Source organism: Gopherus evgoodei, chromosome 1, assembly GCF_007399415.2.
Source record: "Gopherus evgoodei ecotype Sinaloan lineage chromosome 1, rGopEvg1_v1.p, whole genome shotgun sequence".
Lineage (NCBI taxonomy): Eukaryota > Metazoa > Chordata > Testudines > Testudinidae > Gopherus > Gopherus evgoodei.
In genome coordinates, this window is record NC_044322.1 from 40133512 (window position 1) to 40156844 (window position 23333).

At 44.2% G+C, this 23333-nt stretch overlaps 1 protein-coding gene across 2 annotated transcripts in view; it reads right to left on the reverse strand.

The window, feature by feature from the left end:
- The window catches only part of ATP8A2 (ATPase phospholipid transporting 8A2), a 591777-nt gene that overhangs the window by 362218 nt on the left and 206226 nt on the right, over window positions 1-23333 (reverse strand). The window lies entirely within an intron of this gene.

A 23333-nucleotide genomic window follows, 5' to 3' on the forward strand; every position in this document is an offset into this window, starting at 1 on the left:
TGGTGAGGATGGAGTGCCTGCTTCATTCAGATGCAAACATGAGACACCTACCGGTATCTGTGGATACAGGCCATGTCCTCCTCCTCATACTCCGTTGGATCCGGTGGGTGCTGAGCAGAAGCGGTGTGGTAAGATTCATGGATGGATCTGGGGCATCTCCCATAGGGGTAACAGGGGCTCCAATAAGGCCAAAAGGAGGAACTGACCAGATAATGATAGTGATGTGGAGAATGAAGTAAACTACTGCATATGCATGGGCCAATGATCAGTGCTTGTTAGAATTTCCAAGCTCAAGCATGTGGCATGCATACACACGTGGAATACACATAGAGCACTCAAAGAGGGACCAGCTATGGCATGGTCTCATTGGTATGTGGAGGTATCTATCTGCCAGATCAACTGAAGTCAGAAAGTACCCTTTAGACAGGGATGAAACTGTAGAGATTAGGGTCTCCATCCAGAACACAGTTTTCTTCATCTACTTGCTGAGCCTTTTGAGATCTAGAGAGGCTCAGATTCCCACTGTACACTTCTGAATGACAAAGAAGATGGAACAGAATCCTAAGAATCTTTCTTCTGAGGGAACACTCTCTGTTAGTCCCATATCCTAGTGCTGAGAAATATTAGACTGTGCCCAATGAAATTGTTTGAGATAGGGGACTGGATGAAAAAAATGAATGGCATGGGGTCAGTAACTCAAAGGAGTATCCCTGACTCACTATCTCCCCGACCCACTAATCTGTGTTCGAAGCAACCCATTCCTCTGGGAAATACTACCCTCAAGCTTCAGCTCCAGGTGGAGATCTATATAGTCTTTGTCATAAAGAGAGCTTGGGAGTGGCAGAGTTCTCTCGGGACTTTCTTTCCAAGCCATGGTTTCATGGCATTCCTCTGGAGCAGGGTTCTCAACCTTTTTCTTTCTGAGGCCCCTCCGACATGCTATAAAAACTCCACAACCCACCTGTGCCACAACAACTGTTTTTCTGCATATAAAAGCAAGGGTTGAGCAAAGGAGAGCAAGCAGGGCCCCATGAAGCCTAGGGCAGCAGGACTTCGGCCCCAGCGAGACTAGCCCCAGTGAGACTAGCTTGACGAACCCCTGAAACCTGCATGTGTCCCCCCTCAGAGGGGCTCAGACCCCTGATTGAGAGCTGCTGTTCTGAAGAACTTCTTGTCTCTTCGCTGGTCTTTCTGTAAGGATGAGGGCCGAAAGGAACATCTTTGTCTAAAGGCCAGCCTGTACTCTCTCCTAAAGGCATGGTGTGCCGTCAGAAGGGATTGTTTAGATTTTGCAGCACCCTAAACCACTACCACGTTTAGCTTCTCTCTGAAAAGCAGGACTCCTGTGAATTTGGCAGAGTACAGCACCTGCTTTGAGTGACTATCCACTTTCTAGGGACAGACCCATAGGATGCACCTGGTCACTAAGCAGGAGGCCATGGCGTTGGCTGAGAACCTTATCAATTGAGCCCTCTACCGTGAAAAACGCGTCACAAAAAGTGAAATCTGGTCTCCCCTGTGAAATCTGGTCTGTTGTGTGCTTTTACTCTATACTATACAGATTTAACGGGAGAGACAAGTGTTTCTCAAACTGGGGGTCCTGACCAAAAAAAGGGCTGTGGCAGGGGAGAACCACAGGGTTATTGTAGGAAGGTCATGGTATTGCCACCTTACTTCTGTACTGCCTTCAGAGCTGGCTCACTGGAGATTGGCGGCTGCTAGTCGAGGGCCCAGCTCTTAAGGCAACAAGACAGAAGTAAGGGTGGCAATACTACGACCCCCTTACAATAACCTTGCGATCTCCCCACTACCTCCTTTTGGAGCAGGACCCCTACTGTTACAACATTATGAAATTTCAGATTTAAATACGTGAAATCATGAAATTTATGACTTTTTAAATCCTATGACCATAAAATTGACAGAAATGGACTGTGAATTTGGTAGAGCCCTACTTATCACATCCACTGAGGTATCAGCAATGAACGCTGCAGCCAGGAAAATTTTCTTTAAATTAGAGCCAAAGTCAGAATAATCTCTATTCTTGAGGGCTCTGAGATCTTCAAATAGGCAGTTCTGAGGGCCATCCAAAGAGAGGCTGTGGAGGCCTCAACATCTTTTTTGAGAGTGGCCTCCATTTTTCTATTTGTGGGTCCTCTGGATAGAACTCTCCTTTCTCAGAGGATAACCACATCTTTAGCCAGGGTCACTATAGCAGAATCAACCTTTGGTATTTCCGTAATCAGAACCTTTGACTCCTGTATCCTATAGAACCTGAGATCATTTCTGTTAATGTGCTTGCCCTTGTCTGGCTGATTCATCCCTGGTTATGTCTTTGAAGGAGGAGTATGGGGTAATCACAGCATCAGGAGAGGATTTTGAGGAAAGACATTTGCTCAGAGGCAAGGGCGTCTCCAGGCCCCAGCACGCCAAGCATGCCTGCGGGAGGTCCACTGAAGCCGCAGGACCAGCGGACCCTCCGCAGGCACGACTGCGGGAGGTCTACCAGAGCCGCGGGACTGGCAACCGGCAGAGCGCCCCTCCGCGGCATGCCGCCGTGCTTGGGGCAGCGAAACATCTAGAGCCACCCCTGCTCAGAGGCTAACTCTCAGTGTTCTGTTTGGTTGGAATCTGAATAGGGGATACAACCTTGTTGCACATGGTCTTAAATTTCTCAGATCTTTGCTGAGTTTTTCCCTGCACCTGTTCGGAGTCAGAACCCGACAATTCACCATCCTCTGTGGAACAGGAAGATGAGTTAGAGCAGGGAGTACTCAGAGGTCTTCCAGGGGGTACATCAACTCATCTAGATGAATGTTTCTCAACCTGGGGGTTGCAGCCCCCAGGGGGAACATGGGATAGGTTTGGGGGGATGCAAGTGCAGGGCCAGAATTAGGGGGTGGCAAGCAGGGCAACTGCCTGAAGCCCAAAGAAGTTAAGTTACATGCTTCAGCCCCGGGCAGCAGGGCTTTGGCTTCAGACAAGGCTTGTAAGTGAAAAACAGGGTCAAGTATCACACTGCAATGTAAATACACTATTTATATTCCAGTCTATTTATTTTATAATTGTATGGTAAAAATGAGAAAGTAAGCAATTGTTCCGTAATAGTGTGCTGTGACACTTTTGTATTTTTATATCTGATTCTGTAAGCAAGCAGTTTTTAACTGAGGGGAAACTTGGGGTACACAAGACAAATCCGACTCCTGAAAGGGGTACAGTAGTCTGGAAAGGTTGAGAACCATTGAGTTAGAGGACTCAGACTTCCTACACATTTTTTTGCATTTTCTTCCTCTTTCTTGCTTTCTTTGATTTTTGAGGGTTTTTTTTTGCTTGCTTAGAGAGTGTATGAACTCCGTCATGGATCTGGTGAGGGCTTTTGCAGCTAGCTTTGCTGAGCCCCTGAAATCCTCTTACAAGATCTCTTTCTGAGTCCTTGCTTGCTGGGTTCTATTTCCTCATGGACTGGTGGGGTGGGGGGCGGGGAGAATGCTTTCAGGGCCCTCCTGGTTAAATTGGGAAGGAGGGAGGTGTTTATGAACTCTGTTTCTTTTCCCATTTTAGGACTTGGAAGGGATTTGTGACCCTGCCAGTCTGCCCTGTTTTCCAGGGGCCCTTGGGGTTTACTCGACTGACCAACATTCTCCTGGTCCTTGAAACCTCTCTCTGCTCCACCCACAGACTCCTGGTTCATTGTTCCCATGTCAGTCATGTCTGCTCTGGTGGGTAGAGATCCTGCATGCCTATCTGACTTATAGCCCTCGGACCTAACAGAGTGAGGGATGAAGACTAGGTGAAGGCTGGGCACGACTCATTGTCCGCTGAACCTGGGAGGGCTGTCATAAACAGATACTTAAGGGTTAATGTCTCTTTTACCTGTAAAGGGTTAACAAACAGTGAACCGGACACCTGACCAGAGGACCAATCAGGAAACAAGATACTTTCAAATCTCGGTGGAGGGAAGCCTTTGTTTGTTTTGGGGGGTTTTGTGTTGTTCTCTCTGGGATCTGAGAGTGACCAGACATACTACAGGCTCTAATTTTCTATTCAAGTAGTAAGTGCAAGTAGAAAGGCGGTTTAGTCTTTTTAATTGGTTTTCTTTATTTGCAAATGTGTATCTGGCTGGTAGAGTTCTAATGTGTATTTGGCTGGAAGTATTTTAAATTGTATTTCTGCTGGAGGAGGCTTTTCTCCAGTTTCTATAAGCTGAAAGACCCTGTAATATTCCATCTTGAATTTACAGTACTTTTCTTTATTCTCTTTTCTTTTATTAAACGTTTTTCTCTTTAAGATTTGATAATTTTTTTCCCCTTGTTAAGGCAAAGGAATGAGTCTGTACTTAACAGGGAGGGGAGAAGGGTGGAATCCCTTTGTTTTAGATTCACGGAGCTTGAATCTGTCTCTCTCTCCAGGAGCCCAGGAAGGAAAAACCTGGGGTGGGGGGAGAAGGGGGAGGAGAAACCTGATTTCTCTGTGTTGTGATTCAAGAAGTTTGAATCACAGTGATCTCCTAGTGTACCCAGGGCGGGAAAGATCTGGGAGGAAGAAAGGAGAAGGGGGGGGGAAATGGTTTATTCCCCTTTGTTGTAAGACTCAAGGAATTTGGGTCTTGGGGTCCCCAGGGAAGGTTTTTGGGGGGACCTAAGTGCCCCAAAATACTATATATTTTTGGGTGGTGGCAGTGTATCAGATCTAAGCTGGTAAGCTTAAGAGGAATTCATGCTGGTACCCCATTTTTTGGACTCTAAGGTTCAGATTGGGGAAAGATACCATGACAAGGGCAGTCTCATGGATGGAGCACCTTTTGGATTTCGCTCAGGGGTTTTTAGACTGCTCTGCCATACATGAAGATGCAGAGGTACAAACGGGGAGGCACTGCAGCTGAGGCTCCAGGGATTCCAACAACCAGCTAAAGCTGGCACAGGGGGAAGAGGGACTGGGAGGGAAATGACTGCTTACCACTTGCCCCAAATTTGAACAAAAACACAACAACCCTTAGGCAGATGAAGGCAGGAGCCTTCAAACTATTGTCCTCATGCTGACATGCAGGCAGACAAAACTGTCTGCAAGCAGGAGCAGAGAGGGTGTGACCAGAGCGGAGGCCCCAAAACACTGATCTGCCTCAGAGAAGCCACAGATCGAGGAGAGCAGCCCAGACGTCAAGAATTGTGGAAGACGCTGGGCTACAGAAAGAAAGAGAAAGCGACTTTAACAATGTCTTAAAATTAATACTAAATGTGTAAGTTTCATATTACATACGTGGAACTTACTAGATCTGAAATGGGGATACATTTTTTTAAGTTCTCCTTTCTAGTTGAAAACATTTTCCAAAATAGTTTAATATTTAATTGCTCTTCTAATGGTTTTATTCATACAACTCTTCCCATTAAACTATCCAAGGTGTCTAACAATAAAATAGAAGTTATGGTAAATGAATACAAAGGTGCAGGAACAAAACAATTAATCACAGGCCACAAATGAAGTTCATAGTGCTGTGTAAAGGGCTTGGGAGACAAAATGGTTTTGAAACTTGATTAAAAAAAAAAAAGATTAGTACTGTTGTCATCCTTAAGCAAAATAAATAAATAAATAAATAAAAACAGTACATTCCCCAGCTCCAACACTATAGCAATGGTACAAGGAGCTCTGAAAGCTGCAAACAAACTCTTTGGGTTTGAAAGAACTCCCATAGATGGTACACAGAGAGAAGCTCAGAAAGGCATTCAGAACCCTGTCTCTTAAGGGCATTATAAGACAAAAATCAGTGTTATATTCACTCCATATGCACAAAGGCAGGCAGTGAAGGGAACATAGTAGTAGGAAGGTACTGCCCCTTTGTCCATCCTCAACTGTATTCAAGCTGTGACATTCTGTACTACCTGCAGGTAGTAAATCAGCCTTTTGGGTAGCCTCATGGTAGACAGCATTACAATAGTCAACTTGTGCGTCACATCTTGTCAGATGAGCGTGTTAGCAGTATGAGAGTACTCTGGAGATATTTTTAAGATGATAAAAATCAGCCCTGACCACTCCTGATACTTGATCATCAGCCCCAATCAAGAGCTACTCCTAAACTCTAGCCCTTTGAAGTGATTCACCATCAAAGGTTGGAAGACCTATCAAAATGTCTCCTTCTCTCTTTAATGCCACCAGCAAGATTTTAGTCTCATTTCAATCTCATCCAGTTTACAGCCTTCCAGTCTGATTTCTATGACAGCACTGCCAAGACAATTTAATGTCTTTGAAACATGATGAGATCATAAATTTGTAATCTGATAGCTGGGGATATCCTAACCCAAATCTTTCACAAAGCTCTCCTACAGGCAGCATGGAAGAATTTTAGAACATCTGAGCCAATACTAGCCAATGCAAAACTTTTCACATAATCCCATCAGGACCCAATGAGAATTCATCCAGTGACACAAGGTTAATTAATAGATTTTGAGGCCAGAATTATGTTCATCTAGTCTGATCTCCTGCATAATGCACCCTACAGAACCTCGCCCAGTAGTGTCTGTATTTGCATCAGGTAAGAATGACAAATTCAGATTTTCCCAGTCTCAATATTGTGTTCATCTGAAACAGACTGAAATGGATAATCAGTGCTATGTAAGTGTTACCTTAACTGTATTGCTAGGACCTTCTCCAGAGCTTTAGCTAAAAATGGCAGGCTCGAAATCAGTAGGTAATTCCTAAACACATATGCATTGAGCAAAGAGGACTTTGTGACAGAGGCTTCATTGCCAGCTTTTCAAAACAATATGAATATGTATATCTAATAACATCTCAATTACGCCTGAAAAGACAGACATCCAGCTTCCCAGACCTCCAAGATTGACATTATGACATAAGGACATATGGATATTAGATGAGCCTACTTGCACTATTTTCACAGTTTTGAATCTGAAACTATCCAGAAATTCATTCCCAGAAAGGCAAGTAATCTGAGACCTCAAGATGTAGCAAAAACTCCTTAACCTGAGACATGCTATGCAGATTTTCACATATGGACTAAATCTTGCTTTCAAAATATTAGATAAATAGATCATATTTTTATCCTGTTCTCATCTGCAGTGGCTGCTGAAAGTCCAGATGAATTAGACCATCAAAAAACATAACGAGAGCTGTGGACAATTATTCAAGGATAGTTTATCAGTCCTGAAACATAAGCTCATTTTGCAGAGGTCATAGTATCCTGCTGATAGGAAAAATATACCCTCAAGGCAACTTAGCCCTGTATGCAATGTATTTATCTGCACCTAATCCAGTTCAGGCTAAAATAAACAGAAAAATACACATACAGTGAAATTACCTAAAAACCTGTGGAAACACGTATTTTCTTTTATTACAATATTTGAAATACCATCTGAAAAAATACCAGTCAAGATATCCACACTGATCTCTGGCAGATAGTTTGTAAAGTCATAGAGGTCACTATGAAGAACTGCTTTTGATACCTGAAATTTCAATCAAAAAAGAGAAGGTTACTTACCTGTAAATGGAGGTTCTTTAAGATGGGTGTCCCTATCTGTATTCCACTGTTGATATGCATGTGCATCCTGCACTTGGAGTCAAAGAATTTGAATCAGTGTCTGTTGGTCTGCGCCTCCACCCTGACTCGCCTAGTATTTCCATCTGAGACGATAAAAGGTGGGGCAGACCGACCTCATCTCCAGTTCCTTCTCAAATGTGGATCTGACAGATCCGAAGCAAAGGGGAATGAGGGCAGGTAGTGGAATACACATAGGGACCATATGTCTCAAAGAACCTTCATTTACAGGTAACTAACCTCCTCTTCTTCTTTGAGTGATGGTCCCTGTTGTATTACAATGTGGATGATTGACAAGTGGTACCTCAGTAGGAGGAGGTGAGGATGGAAGGATTTTGTGGAGAACCGCTGTACCAAAGAAGGCACTCACCATCGAGTCCTGCACCAAGGCATAATGTGTTGCAAATGTGTGGACATAACTCCATACACCTGCTCTACATATGTCTGGAAGACACATCTTGAAGATATACTGTGGTCACTGCTTGAACTCTATTGGAGTGAGCCTGCATCCCAGTGCCAGGAGGTAGGTTTGACAGCAGGTAGTAGAGTTTAATGCAGCTGGAAATCTATTTGAAATTCTCCAGGTGGAGACTGCATGTCCTTTGATTCTCTCTGCTACCACAATAAATAGTCTGGGGGACTTCCTGATTGTTTTGGGTCTCTGTAGGTAAAAGGCCAAGACTCACTGAACATCGAGGGAATGGAGTCTGTGTTCTTTTGCAGGGGCATGTGGTTTCGGGAAGAAAACAGGTAAGTGAATGGATTGGTTAAGATGAAACTGAGACCACTTTGGTAAAAATTTGGGCATAAAGAAACTTTATCCTTGTGGAATATGATAAATGGTGGATCTGCCATCATAGCACCGAGTCCATCATCCCTTCTTGCTGAAGGGCTGGCTACAAGAAAGGAAACCTTCATGGAGAGAGGAAAAGAGAACAGGTCACCAATGGGTTGAAGAGGGGAGGTTGTTAGTACTGAGAGTATCAGGCCTGGTCTACACCGATTTTAGCAGCGTTAAACCATTTAGCGCACCCGTCCACACTACGAGGCCCTTTATATCGATATAAAGGGCTCTTTAAATCGGTTTCTGTACTCCTCCCCAATGAGAGGAGTAGCGCTAAAATCGGTATTACCATATCGGATTAGGGTTAGTGTGGCCGCAAATCGACGGTATTGGCCTCCAGGCAGTATCCCACAGTGCACGACTGTGACCGCTCTGGACAGCAATCTGAACTCAGATGCAGAGGCCAGGTAAATAGGAAATGCCCCACGAACTTTTGAATTACATTTCCTGTTTGCCCAGCGTGGAGTTCTGATGAGCACGGATGGCGATGCAGTCCCAAATCCAAAAAGAGCTCCAGCATGGACTGTATGGGAGATACTGGATCTGATCGCTGTATGGGGAGACAAATCAGTTCTATCAGAGCTCCGTTACAGAAGACGAAATGCCAAAGCATTTGAAAAAAATCTCCAGGCTACACAGTGCTGCGTGACAAGCATAACGGAAAGCCAAAGAATCAAATGGACGCTCATGGAGGGAGGGAGGGGGTACTGAGGACTCCAGCTATCCCACAGTCCACAGCAGTCTCCGAAAAGTATTTGCGTTCTTGGCTGAGCTCCCAGTGCCTGTAGGGTCAAACACATTGTCTGGCATGGTTCAGGATATAGCTCGTCAATTTACTCCCTCCCCCCACCATGTGAAAGAAAAGGGAAAGAAATCATTTCTTGACTTTTTTCAGTGTCACCCTATGTCTACTGAACGCTGGTGGTAGACGTGATGCTGCAGCAGTGAAGAGCAGTATCTGCTCCTCTCCCCTCCCTGGTGGAAGATGGTGCAGTAGGACTGCTAGCCGTCCTTGTCATGAGCCCGTGAGTGCTCCTGGCTGGCCTCAGGTGAGGCTGGCCGGGGGCACCTGGGTAAAAATAGGAATGATTCCCGGTCATTCCCAGTAGATGGGACAGAACGGCTGGTAACCGTCCACATCATAGCAACTGGGGGCTGAGCTCCATCAACCCCCTCCCTTTCCTGTGTAAAGAAAAGATTCTGTACTGCCTGGACTATCATAGCAGCGGGATGCTGGGCTCCTCTCCCCCGCACCGCTTAATGTCCTGCCTGGACTGTCATAGCAGCGGGAGGCTGCCTCCCCCTCATTTAATCTCACTAACAAGTCACTGTTTCTTATTCCTGCATTCTTTATAACTTCATGACACAAATGGGGGGGACACTGCTACGGTAGCCCAGGAAGGTTGGGGGAGGAGGGAAGCAACGGGTGGGGTTGTTGCAGGGGAACCCACCGTGAATGGCACGTAGCTTATCATTTTTGCGGGATCTGACATGGAGCAGCTGTGCTCTCTGATACACTGGTTCTTTAGTACACTTGCCCCATGTTCTAGGCAGGACTGACTCTATTTTTAGAAACCATAAAGGAGGAATTGACTCAGGGAGTCATTCCCATTTTTGCCTTTGCGCCCCCAGCCAACCTCAGCCAGGGGCACCCATGATAGCAGCAGACAGTACAGAACGACAGATAACCGTCATCTTATTGCCAATTTACAATGGCAGCAGATGGTACAGAATGACTGATAATCATCTCTGCTATCATGCAAAAGCAAATGAATGCTGCTGTGTAGCGCTGCAGTAATGCCTCTCTCAGCAGCATCCAGTACACATATGGTGACAGTAAAAAAAAAGGCTGAACGGGCTCCATGGTTGTCGTGGTATGGTGTCTGCCAGGGCAATCCAGGGAAAAAGGGCGCGAAATGATTGTCTGCCGTTGTTTTCCCGTAGGAAGGAATGAGTGATGACATTTACCCAGAACCATCCGCGACAATGATTTTTGCCCCATCAGGCAGTGGGCTCTCAACCCAGAATTTCAAGGGGCGGGGGAGACTGCGGGAACTATGGGATAGCTAAGGAATAGATACCCACAGTGCAACGCTCCGGAAATTGACGCTAGCCTTGGACCATGGACGCACACCGCCGAATTAATGTGCTTAGTGTGGCCGCATGCACTCAACTTTATACAATCTGTTTTACAAAACCGGTTTATGTAAAATCGGAATAATCCCGTAGTGTAGACGTACCCTCAGATTCCGATCCCACTGGGGCATGATCTTTTGGAGAGGTGGGAAGATTCTTAGGAGGCCTTTCTAAAATCTAGCAGTTAACAGGTGTGTAAAATGGAGGATGGAACATGCTAATTGCCATGAGGTGAACCCCCAAAGAGCTGAGAGTGAGACCTGATGTCTTCAAAGATAGAATGTAGTCCCTGATGAGAGGAATTTCTGTAGTTTCCAGTATAAGACATTTTTGTTGTGCCCAAGAGGAAAAGCATTAGCCCGGTAACATTACCTAGTGGAGTCTTTCCTGCTGTTAGAGAGAATGTTCTCTACAGCTGAGGAATGTGCCCATTGTAAGCTTGATGCACATCCAAATACCATAGTTTGAGGTGGCGTGGTCCTGGATTGAGATGTTTGATTCTGCCGTTGCACTGGGTCAGAAGACCGGGGAAGTTCAGAATGGTAAATCGGTGGACGGGATGACGTGCAGTAGGTTGGGGAACCAGAACTGTCTGGGACAAAAGGGGGTGATCAGGATGACCATCACTTTGTCTCATTTGGATCTTGTGTAGCTCTTGAGGTAGGCGCAGTAGTGGGAGTGGGAAGGCACAGCTGAGCTGATCTGACCAGGAGAGAAGAAGACCATCACCCTGAGAGCAGTAACTGAGGGTTCCCCTGCAGCAACATCCATCTGTTGGCCTGAGAAGCAAACAGGTCTCTAGTTGGGGTTCCCCACTGCATGAAGAGGTCCTGTAGTACTCTGTCATAAAGTTCCCACTTGAAGTTGATTGCAAAGTGCCTACTGAGTGAGTCCGCGAGCACAGTCTGAGTCCCGAGAAGGTAGGCTGCAGCTAGCAACTGATTGCTGATGCACCAGTTTTAAAGACTGACTACTAATGTGCCTGGGGCAGTGTGTTCGCTCCCCCGCGTTTGTTGACGAAGAAAACAGTGGTCATGTTGTCTGACATAATCAGGACATGATGGGAGCAAATGAGTGGAAGAAAGAACTCACAGGCCTTCCTTACTGCTCCAAGTTCCAGAATATTGATGTGCCTCCTGGATTCTTGAGGTGGCCATGTCCCTTGTGTTGTGCAGTTGTCCATAGTGCCTCCACTTGTGGCAACTTAGAGCACACATGTGGACCAACAGACGATATTTTCAAAATATCCAACTCCACAAGGAGCATGGTGTGCATGTATAACCACAGTGGAAAACAACAGAGCCATCACTCAAAGAAGAATGTACATGTTTAAGGGCTTGTTTAAAACTGTTGGCATGAATCACAGTTATTTTGGGAAAACTTAAAATGTCTGGCACATAATTGTAAAGGGCCCAATGCTCAGTGGTGAGCTGGAGCTGGTTCCCACCAGTTCACAAGAACCGGCTGTTAAATTTAGAAGCTGGTGTAGAGCCGGCTGTTAAATGGGCAGGCAGGTGGGCAAACAACTCTGGTTCGCGGGCCACATCTGGCCCGCGGGAGCATCCTGTCCCCAGCCCGCCTCAGCTCCCAGCTAGGGAGGCACCCCGGCCCCTGCCCCGCTTCTCTCCCATCGCAGAGTTACAGTGTGCTGCGCCGCCGGCGCCAGTGCTCTGGGCAGCTCTGCAGCTCCTGTCGTTTTGAGCAGCAAGGTAAGGGGATGGGGGGCTGTGAGCTCCAGCGGGCCGCGCAGCATCCTTACATGCTGCCCTGAGCAGCACGGTAAGGGGGCCGGGCCGGGGCTGGGAGGAGGGGCTGGATAAGGGGCAAGCTTTAGGAAGTACAGAGCCTGATTTCGATGGGGCCCCAGCAGGGATGACTAAAAAAAAAAAAAATGTAAAAAGCACCTGGGGCTTGTACTCACCAGGTGGTGCTCCAAGTCTTCGGCGGCACTTTGGCAACAGGTCCTTCACTCGCTCCGGGTCTTCCGCAGCACTGAAGGACCCACCGCTGAAGTGCCGCCGAAGACCCGGAGCAAGTGAAGGACCCACTGCCAAAGTGCCACCGAAGACCTCATAGGGAACCGGCTGTTAAGATTTTGGCAGCTCATCACTGCCAATGCTGCACTTCTTTAACCCAAAATTCCCACTGAAGTTGTCAGCTGGCTTTTTGGGAGCATAAAGAATGTAGGGTATCAGAGGGGAAGCCGTGTTAGTCTGGATCTGTAAAAGCAGCAAAGAGTCCTGTGACACCTTACAGACTAACAGATGCATCTGACGAAGTGGGTATTCACCCATGAAAGCTCATGCTCCAATATGTCTGTTAGTCTATAAGGTGCCACAGGACTCTTTGCTGCTTTTAAAGAATGTAGGATTGCCTCCAAAGCAAGGGGTTCTTTTTTCCTCCTTCAATTTTTCTGGAAATGCTAATTTGTCCAACTTTTCATTAACCAATCCTCGTTCCATTTAGCAATACTGAACCCAGTGGTGATATAATTGCCAGAAACTGTTCACTCATTATAAAGCTATTTAGGGTACAGTACGTGAAGTATAGATACAAAATTAGTTTGACAGTACCTTTGTTTTACAAGAACTTAAGAAAACAAATTAAAAGGGAAAAAGACAGGAGTCCACCACTCAATTTAAAAGAGCCACTCTCCATTGTGAAAACTCAACTGTAATTCTTCAGATTGGGGCTAACCTCAGTGCTTACTGCTCCAGACTATCAAACCAAACCTGGCAACTTTGAATGTGCATTAGAAGTTTGACCACAGAACAGTTTATGATGCATGCCATGGAATATTTTACAATATATACCAAGGAACGAGCATTAAAAAAACACTTGTTCTGGAAGCATTAACATGTCTGTGTAATTATAGAAAGCAATGGTACTGCAGCCAAGAGGAAATGGTCCACATTAGTTTTGTTAATGAGCTGGAATGCCTCGACATATTTAGATCTGATTATATAAATAAAATGAGTTTTGGTTTGGTTTTTTATTTCTCCCTGCTTTTGTCAAAAACAAAAATTCAAGATGCGGTTCACTTCTTTCCAATACTGTAGTTTGACTTCATTCAACACTGTATTATTGACATGCTATACCAGCCTGCCTGCAGTGGAAGCAAATCATTGCTTAGAACTCCATGGTGATTTTACATCTCTGCCAATTAATTTCCCCAACTAAAGATAAAAATAACATTTCAGCCATCTGACTGGAATGTTGGCAGAGTATTCTCTGTGTGAGGCCAGGAATAACATCAGGGCTCCTTACTACTCTAGCTCATGGAGATTTAGGTTCCTGCTCATCAATATTTTATTTACTCATATGTATCTTTCTAGTCAGGAAATTTAGCACATCCAGATGGCCATGTAATCTGGATGATAGGAAAAAAAGGAATTCTGCATGTGGTCACCACTGTCTTATTCAGATCCTAAATTCTCTGAAGCAGGAATTCTCTCTTATTATGCATTTATATGGTGCTTTTGGGATCCTGATCTTGGTTAGGGCCCCCATAATACAAGTAATTGCCCAGATTCAGGAAAACACTTAAACATATGCTTTATTTTAAGCATATGCTTAAATCTCATTGACTTTAATTCAAGTTAATCACATGCTTAAGTGATTTACTAGAGAGGGGTACTTTTCTGAATAGGAATCAATAACAAAAACAGCCAACAACAACAACATAGGCAACTGCATATTTGCAGGGAGTTCATCAATACTAATACATTTCCTTGGTTTAATAAAGTAACTAGATAACAAGTTAACACTAATCACTGTGATCAGTGCAGTATAAATTAGTCAGTACAACATTTCTCAGAATAAAAGAAGTGCACATAAGAAACATGTACAGGTTAGTTCAATGCTACAGAGCAACAGGACTGCCTCAGCATGGATTCCTCACGCAGCGGTATTCTAATACTACAGTGACAAGCACTTTAGAAATTGAAAACCGAAAACGTTTGAAAAAAGAAGCTAAGGTTGCTAAGTGAAAACCCTGTAATCATCTAATTGCACCATCTGTAATATTTAGGAACTCAAAAGCAAGGAAACAGATAGTTAGGGACACTGTAATGGGATTTATAAACCCTGTACTGAGCACAGGCAGAAGAGGGAGGACAGTCTTCCCTGCTTACAGGCAACCAATCTGTCCAGGCCCCAGCATAACCACCGGAACTGCCAATCATGGAGACATACCCACAGCTGAGACCAATAAGGAAAATAAGCCCAACTATAAAGGAAGAAGAACAGCGAGAGAAGGAGGTACAAAGGCTGGGGACAGCAAAGGGGTTAACACCCCTGCACCTGATTGCCTCTAAGACACTGACAGGAAGACAAAGGAAGACTGCAAGCCCTGGAGTTTAAGGGCTGTGTGATGAAGCAGAGCAGCAGCCAGCAAACACATCAGGGTTAAAGACAGCCTCTGGGCCCAGGTAGCCCCACCCTGTTATACCTGCAGCCAATGCCATGCCTGGAGGGATGAGAAAAGGAAAAAGCCTGATTCAGTTTGAAGCTGACTGGTTAAGGGGCAGGAGCTAGCTGCCTCTCTAAAAGGGGAAGGAACACTAACATGCCCACCAAGGCAGCCACATGGGAGTAAGCACTGGCTCCACAGCCAAGGGGGAGTGTGGGAGGAGACCTAGGAGCCTGCAGCTCCAGAGGCAATGGAGTGGGTGAAGCCCCGGGATATTGTGAGTTCAGCCCCCCCCCACCCCAATTTGCAGCTGCCACCCGAAGGAGCCTGGGACCAAGATGATACTACTCAAGACCCATGAAAAGGACCCTATGGGAAGCAGGTTGCCCAGCTAAGCAGACTAGAGAGGCCATGCCACAAACTGAACCTACTGGTAGGAAGTAGCCCAGGGCACAGAATTTAGCCTGCCGGTAGGGCTTCCCCTGTTCAGGGGTTCACAAACACAAGGCTCTGCTCTGGGATACAATAAAAAAGTGAGGGTCTGGGACCCTCTACCTCCTCCCTAGGCTTAAAGACATAGACCCCACAACCAAGCAGGGGGCTGGGAGTCACACTCTTTAACCACAAGGCTGCCCGGCCCTCTAGGCTGCCCATTACAGGCTGATTGACTCATTTTAGGTCAAGTAAATGGACTGGGCTAACTGGAAAGGACTAGAGGGAGACCTGCTAGGAGAAAGCTGGGATCTCTAGAGAGACTGCCCCAAGAATAGTTAACAGACACCATAACTCCTAGAGTGCCCATATGATGAATGCATTCATTTTATCTTTATATAGTCTTACAAATACTAAGGGTTCAGAGTTGAATAATAATAATTATATGGAGATATACCTATCTCATAGAACTGGAAGGGACCCTGAAAGGTCATAGAGTCTAGACCCCGCCTTCACTAGCAGGACCAGATCTCTACGTGGCCCCCTCAAGGATTGAACTCATGGGTTTAGCAGGTCAATGCTCAAACCACTGACATAATATACTTAGACTTCTGCAGGGCATTTGACTTTGAATCATATGATATTCTAATTTAAAAATCAGCACTATGAAAAATTAATGTAGATGGATTAAAACTAATTGATCTAAAAATTCTATTGTTAATGAAAAGTCATTATCAAAAGGTCATGTTTCTAGTGCAATGCCATAGGGATCTGTTCTGGACCCAAAGTTATCAATAGTTTTACACATTATCTGGAAGAAAATATAAAATCGTTGCTGGTAGTTTGCAAATGATGCAAAGATTTGTTAATAATGATAAGCACAGGTCAACTATACAGAGTGATCTGGATTGCTGGGTAAACTGGTCTCATTCAAACAATGTGCATTTTAATACAACCAATTGCAAGGTCATTCATCTAAGAGCAAAGAATGTAGGTCACATTTACAGGAAATGGGCCAGTATCCTGAAGAAAAGTGACTCTGAAAAGGACTTAGAGGTCACGGTGGATAACCAACTATAAACAAATTCCTACTGAGATGCTGTGATTAAGAGAGCTAATGTAATCCTGGGCTGTATAAACAGAGGACAATCCAACCCAGTATGTGTCAGGAGGGGGTATTACCTTTGTATTCAGCATTGGTGAGACCATAATTGCAATACTGTATCTGGTATCCAGGTTTTAAAAAAGATGTTAGAAATTTTAAAATGGTTTAGAAAAAAAAGAGACAAGAATGACTCAAGGTCTAGAAACTCAATCTATTTAGTTTTTCAAAAAGAAGGTTAAGAAGTGAGTTGATTATAGTCTGTTAGTAGCTAGAAAATAAGAAGGTTTTTTGATAGTAGAGAGCTCTGCAGTCTACCAGACAAAGGCATAACAAGATCCAATGGCTGGAAGTTGATGTTAGATAAAGTCAAACTGGAAATAAGGCACAAATTTTTAACAGTTAATATAATTAACCACTGGAGCAACTTACCTAGGTATGCGGTGGATTTTCCATCACTTGAACTCTTTAAATGTCCTGCCAAGGAAGAACTAGATATGCTCTAGTTCAATCAGAAGTTATGAGCTAGATCCAGACATTATTGGGTGAAGACCTATAGCCTGTGTTATACAGATAGCCAGACTAGATTATCATAATGGTCCCTTCTAGCGTTAAGGTCTATGATCTGGGGGAAAACAGATGAAAAACATGGAGATCCACCATCCTCCAGCAGAGAGTGAGAGCACAATGGCCCCTGAATCTGTCTGAGGAGGAAGAGGGTCTACTGTTCTCCCCAGCACATGTGAAAAGAGGCATTTCAAGTCATTGGGCCTGCTTCTCTCATGAAGGAAATTACATGATCTTGAGAGGGAGAGTTTGGAGACAGGGGATCAAAGAGTCCCTATAGGTTCAGATCAATATATACATTTCTGGATGCTGATATGAGGCATTAATAATTATAAGACAGTTGTATTAAAAATCATGTAAATCCCATGACGGCCCTTAACTTTATAGAGAATAGTTCCTGGACAATTTTTTTTAAAATGTTCGCTACTGTGTGCTCAAACTGCTGCTGTTGTCTGCTTTCTAAGACACCATCATCGCACACGCTTATACCTCCATGTATATAATCGGGCACTAAGGGCTTGTCTACTCTTCTGGCTAAATCAGCACTGCTGTGATCAATGCAGAGGTGTCAATTTAGCAGGTCTGGTGAAGACAAGCTAAGTCGACGGCAGAGTACTCTCCCGTCAACATCTGTACTCCATGTCCCTGAGAAGCAGAAGGTAAGTTGGCGGGAGAGAATCTCCCGTCAACATGGCATGGTGTAGACACCACTGTAAGTCTATCTAAGTTACATGGACTTCAATTATGTACCTGACTTCAGTTATGTAAGGTCAAGCTACAGAGTTAGTGTAGACGAGCCCTGAGACACAAACTGAACACATACAACCCCAACTATACATACAATATAATGGGGGCTAATTTAGCTACAATGAGTCAGGAAAAAGATCTTGGAGTCATCGTGGACAGTTCTCTGAAGATGTCCACACAGTGTGCAGAGGCGGTCAAAAAAGCAAACAGGATGTTAGGAATCATTAAAAAGGGGACAGAGAATAAGACTGAGAATATATTATTGCCCTTATATAAATCCATGGTACGCCCACATCTTGACTACTGTGTACAGATGTGGTCTCCTCACCTCAGAAAAGATATACTAGCACTAGGAAAGGTTCAGAAAAGGGCAACTAAAATGATTACGGGTTTGGAGAGGAAAGACAGAGGAAAGATTAAAGAGGCTAGGACTCTTCAGCTTGGAAAAGAGGAGACTAAGGGGGGGATATGACAGAGGTATATAAAATCACGAGTGGTGTAGAGAAAGTGGATAAGGAAAAGTTATTTACTTATTCCCATAATACAAGAACTAGGGGTCATCAAATGAAATTAATAGGCAGCAGGTTTAAAACAAATAAAAGGAAGTTCTTCTTCACGCAGCACACAGTCAACTTGTGGAACTCCGTACCTGAGGAGGTTGTGAAGGCTAGGACTATAACAGCGTTTAAAAGAGAACTGGATAAATTCATGGTGGTTAAGTCCATAAATGGCTATTAGCCAGGATGGGTAAGGAACAGTGTCCCTAGCCTCTGTTTGTCAGAGGATGGAGATGGATGGCAGGAGAGTGATCACTTGCTCACTGCCTGTTAGGTTCACTCCCTCTGAGGCACCTGGCATTGGCCACTGTCAGTAGATAGATACTGGGCTAGATGGACTTTTGGTCTGACTCGGTACGGCCGTTCTTATGTTCATTTTTCTGGCATCTGTTTGGAAAAACTTCACTGCTTGCTTCAGAAGATATGCTGGCTAAACATACTGCATAGCCCTCAAGACGTATGTACTGCTCATCCAGGGGACCACATGTTCACAGGTCACAAACAGACCTGTTATCTTTGCTTAAACTGGGTTCTACGCAGCAAACATCAACATTGCTTCTGTTCTGCTTGGTGCTATTGCAGAAGATCATTTGCCAGTGTGCATATACAGTTTGAAATTTAAATAAAAAGTTTATCTTCTTCAATTATCAAAACACCCAACAAGTCTTAAGGTTCTCCAAAAACTAAGTGTGGACTACCGAGGTGACTAATGTTGTGCCAGTTTGCAAGGGAACAGAGAGACTGAGCTTCCCGTCCTCTCTCCCCTTTGTACAGGCAATCAAAAGTACAAAGATAGTGCCAATCCAGCATCACCTGCAGCTATTGCCATGCCTCCTTGCCACTGCTCAACAGAGCCAAGTCAGCAGGGGGATGGGTGGGATGTTAACTGTATGTTTTCAAAGGGTTTAATCAGGAGCTGAGCTGGCCCACTCTCCCAGAGAAGACATGTCAGGCACAATGCCTCTAAGGAGCTCCTGCTAGGGCAATAAACCTCTGCACCTACTCTACCTTTGGGCAGAGGCCAAAATGCCACAATTTAGCCTTAAGTGGCTTCATAATATACAATATGTAAGAGAACGGGGGAGGGAGGGAAGAGGGAAAGGGAGGAAACAAATCTTTCAGTCTTTGGCTTATGCAGGAGTGGGTACTAAGCTGGGAGTAAAATGAACTGGTACCTTTCTGCCCCCACATACACATTCCCCAGCTGGATGCAGAGATGTGAACATCACACAGAAGTCCATTGGTGCCAATGGGTAAAGGGTTCACTACTCTGTGTCAGTAACTCCTGATAGGCCTGACAAACTCACTAAACCCAACACATTGCTTTCATAATATGTATCCAAAGAGGGTCATGCTTATGTCATACTGATTTTCATAGCTGTTGTGAGATATATGTACAGCTGATATTTAAGGAGCTGTGTATATGTACTGAAAATACATTTTTAAAGTCTTCAACAAGGCAGTCTTTCCTGCCAGACCAGAGATGTTTATTCATCTCTGTGTCAAATGTAAATGTAAGCCAGCACAACGGAACCCCCATCTCCGTACCAAGTCAGAGACATGTGAAGTCAACACGAAAGGAGCACATGGGAAAAACAAGCAGCAAGGGAGAAGTGTCTTATCTGGGGTGGGGGTACGTCAAAGATTTACTGGATTGTAACTGCGGGACAAGTATAGCACTCTGTTATCCATTAACTGAGGAAACCTCCTTAATAGTAGGGTGTGTTCGTGAATGATTAGATCCTGTTTGACTGAAAACTAGCTAGCTCTGCAAAAGACTGACCCCTTGGGGAAGGAAGGGAAATCTACTGTATTAAACAGGAAAGGTAACCATTGAAAAGTGCAGACCCAGGTTTGCGTTTGCATTTTATGTTTTTGTTTTATATGTAACCATTCTGTTTCCATTATCCTTGTTAACGATCTCTTAAAGATCAGCCTTTGATAATAAACTCATGATTGTTTTCATTATAAATGTATCTTAGTGCTGTGGTGATATATTGGAGCTGAGCCAAACAAGCACTGTTCCTTTGGGGACAGCTTACCTGGTATTTTCTGTGTCCAGTAATTTAGGGCTAGACAATGCAAGGAGTTCTCTGAGGACTCTGATGCTAGTGTATGTCTTTCAATAGCCTGTACAGACAGAGCAAGGCCTGCAGAGACCTGGAAAGCAGAACTTGTTTGGCCAGAGGCCGTTGGTTTCAGGGAGCTGAGCTTCAGAATGCACTGCAAAACTGCTTCATGCTGGGGGCAGGTAGTGGTGAGGTACCTAACCACCTTGCATACCTCTGGGGAATGTCAGAGTGAAAGAAACTAACAGCCCTGAAACACCTTAGTGCTACCATTTCAGAGGTAGTTTAATGACTCCCTTGCTTGCTCTACTCCTCCCCATTCCACAGCTCCCTTCTGCTGTTGGAGAAACAGAGCAGGTGGAGGAAGGGACAGGGAGCGAAGCACTGTTGCTACCATCCCTCGCTGCTGTTGCTTATCTTCATTTTAACACATGAGCATTCAAATCCCACTAGGTTGTGGAACAATGGGAGCCAAAGAGAGACAGGGGCAAAAGCATAAGCTGACAAGAGAAGGCACAGGAAAGCAATCAGGTGGAAGATGTGGAGCAACAACAAAAGTAGACAAGTGAGAAATACAGAATAAAGACAAAGATAGAAAGAGGGAGGAAAGCTATGATAGAGGAGAAGGACCAAGTGTGCATCACGGGGAGTAGGAGGAAGAGTGGCATCAGCAAGGGGGTTAAAGTGACAAATGAAAATTATATTTTTCATATAATAATGATGTTATACATTTTAAATGATCTGACAGAGAACCATATTTGTAATAAACATAAATAACCTCAAAAATTCGATGTTTTATAAATGAAAAAATTACAATATGCTCCTGTTGAAGTCAACAACAGCTTTGTCACAGACTTCAATGGTAGTCTTAAATATGAAACAATTATGTTCAAATACTGAATTTGTAATGATGAATTTTGTAGCTGTGTGCATGGTGCATTGAGAATTTTGTAATTGTGGAGTGCCTGACTGTAATATCACTACTTTCCCTATCCCCAGCTGTACTAAGTATCTCATCGTTTAATCATCTGCCCATTCTACTGGAAGATTATCAACTACTTAAAAATCTATAAGAATCCACAGTTTTAAAAAGCAGCACCCTAAAGATTTGCAGAGCTTCTCTCATCATTACTAAGTAATACACAATTAAGGAAAGCCACGCATCACAAGTCCAAGAATAAATTATTCATCGTTAAATCATATAGGCTGCCTGTTCTTACCATGTGAACTGAAATCCCATCAGCTGGGAGTTAGTGATTCAACCATGCACTAAACATGGAAATTAGCTATTGCAGAACATTGACCTTTAGAAGTTTCTGACCTGGCAGGGCTGAGTAGCAGAGCTCCTGGCCTTACATGAAATGTAACAGCCATATAATCAGTGGCTTGGCCAGTGGTTCTCATTTCTGCAGTGACTGCATCTGTACTTTTCTGCCCTGAGCCTCCTTCAGGCCCTAGTTAACCTTTGCTCATAAAGCATCATGTGTTCCAGAACTGTTTAATGTACTTGGTACATGGGAACCCAAACTGCAGGAGGTTACTCAATTTATTAGGCAGTAGGCAGCTTAAAACCATACTGTCAGCTTTTCAGCAACAGTGTTTGTTTCCCCACTTTTAAGACACATGCTACTGTAGCTAAACTGATTATTTTAGTCTATTTCCTTTTAACTCTGGCCTTCTGAAATACAAGTTTATGTATCAAATTCCCCACTAATTTAAACGGCTACAGTAATACAAGTAGAGATATAAGTTATTATTTATTACTAATATTAGAGTAGCATTCAGATGTCCAATTAGGATTAGGCCCCTCTGTGCTAGGCACTGTACAAACTCAGAGATAGACAGTCTCTTATAAGTCCATTGGTTAGCTAAAAATCAGGAACTAATCATGTCATTGCATTATTGTTTATACAAATGTCACAGTTGAATATTTATCATCCCTTACACTTCAATATCAAGGTATTTAGAATTCTTCTGAAATCAAATTTTAATTCCAGTTTCAGCTGCATTGTGAAATAACTAGAATGCCTTACAAGAGATACCATGAAAATGAACTCTGTCATGATACAGAATGCTTTGAGGAACCTAATAATAAAGAAACATCTTCTGCGTGATGCAGCCTTTGCTCCTGGTGAGCCCATCTCACTATGATGCTGCACAGGTTACAGCAACAGCAACTCTACTTGAATTCCTTGAGTTCAGCTCTCTCATGACACAATACAAAATAACTGCTACTGACTTTAAGTAGAATTACTCATATTCTTGGAAGACAAGGATCCAAATGTTTTCCCCAGAATTAGCCCTCAGTTCTGCAGGCTCATTTGCATTTTCACTCTCTTTCTTTTTGGCCCAATGATTCTTTTATTATTTTATCCACAGTGGAACAGCTTCAACAAGAGAGTCTGAGATAGCCCCACATCAGAAGATGTTATAGCCCAGTGGTTTTGGCACTCACCTCTGAGGTGGTACAGTCCTGCACAAAATCCTTCTCCCCTCAGGCGGCAGGGGGAATTGAACTTGAGAGGTGGGTCTCCTATATCCCAGGGGACTTCACTAACCATTGGGCTAAAATAGATGAGAGTGTCTCCTTCATCTTGCTTCCCTCGCCAGCCATTTTGTGTAAACTCATCAATAGAGGCTTGACCTGGTAGGTGAGCTCTGAGTATGGTTACCGGATTAGGCCCCACAGGCAAGTTACAGAACGAATTCCTATCCTTCCCTGGTTCATGAATTGCTCGGGGACTTAGGCTTCCAGACATCTGGCATGAGGCAGCAGGGCACATACTCAGAGGCAAAAGCATAGCCATCTAGCAACTTTTACTGCAAAAACGTTTGCACTGAGCAAGTTTAGGCACCCACAGGGTTGGGTGGCAGCTGAGCAGGGGTTTCATGAATTCCAGTTGCCTAAAGTGGCAGTTATGCACC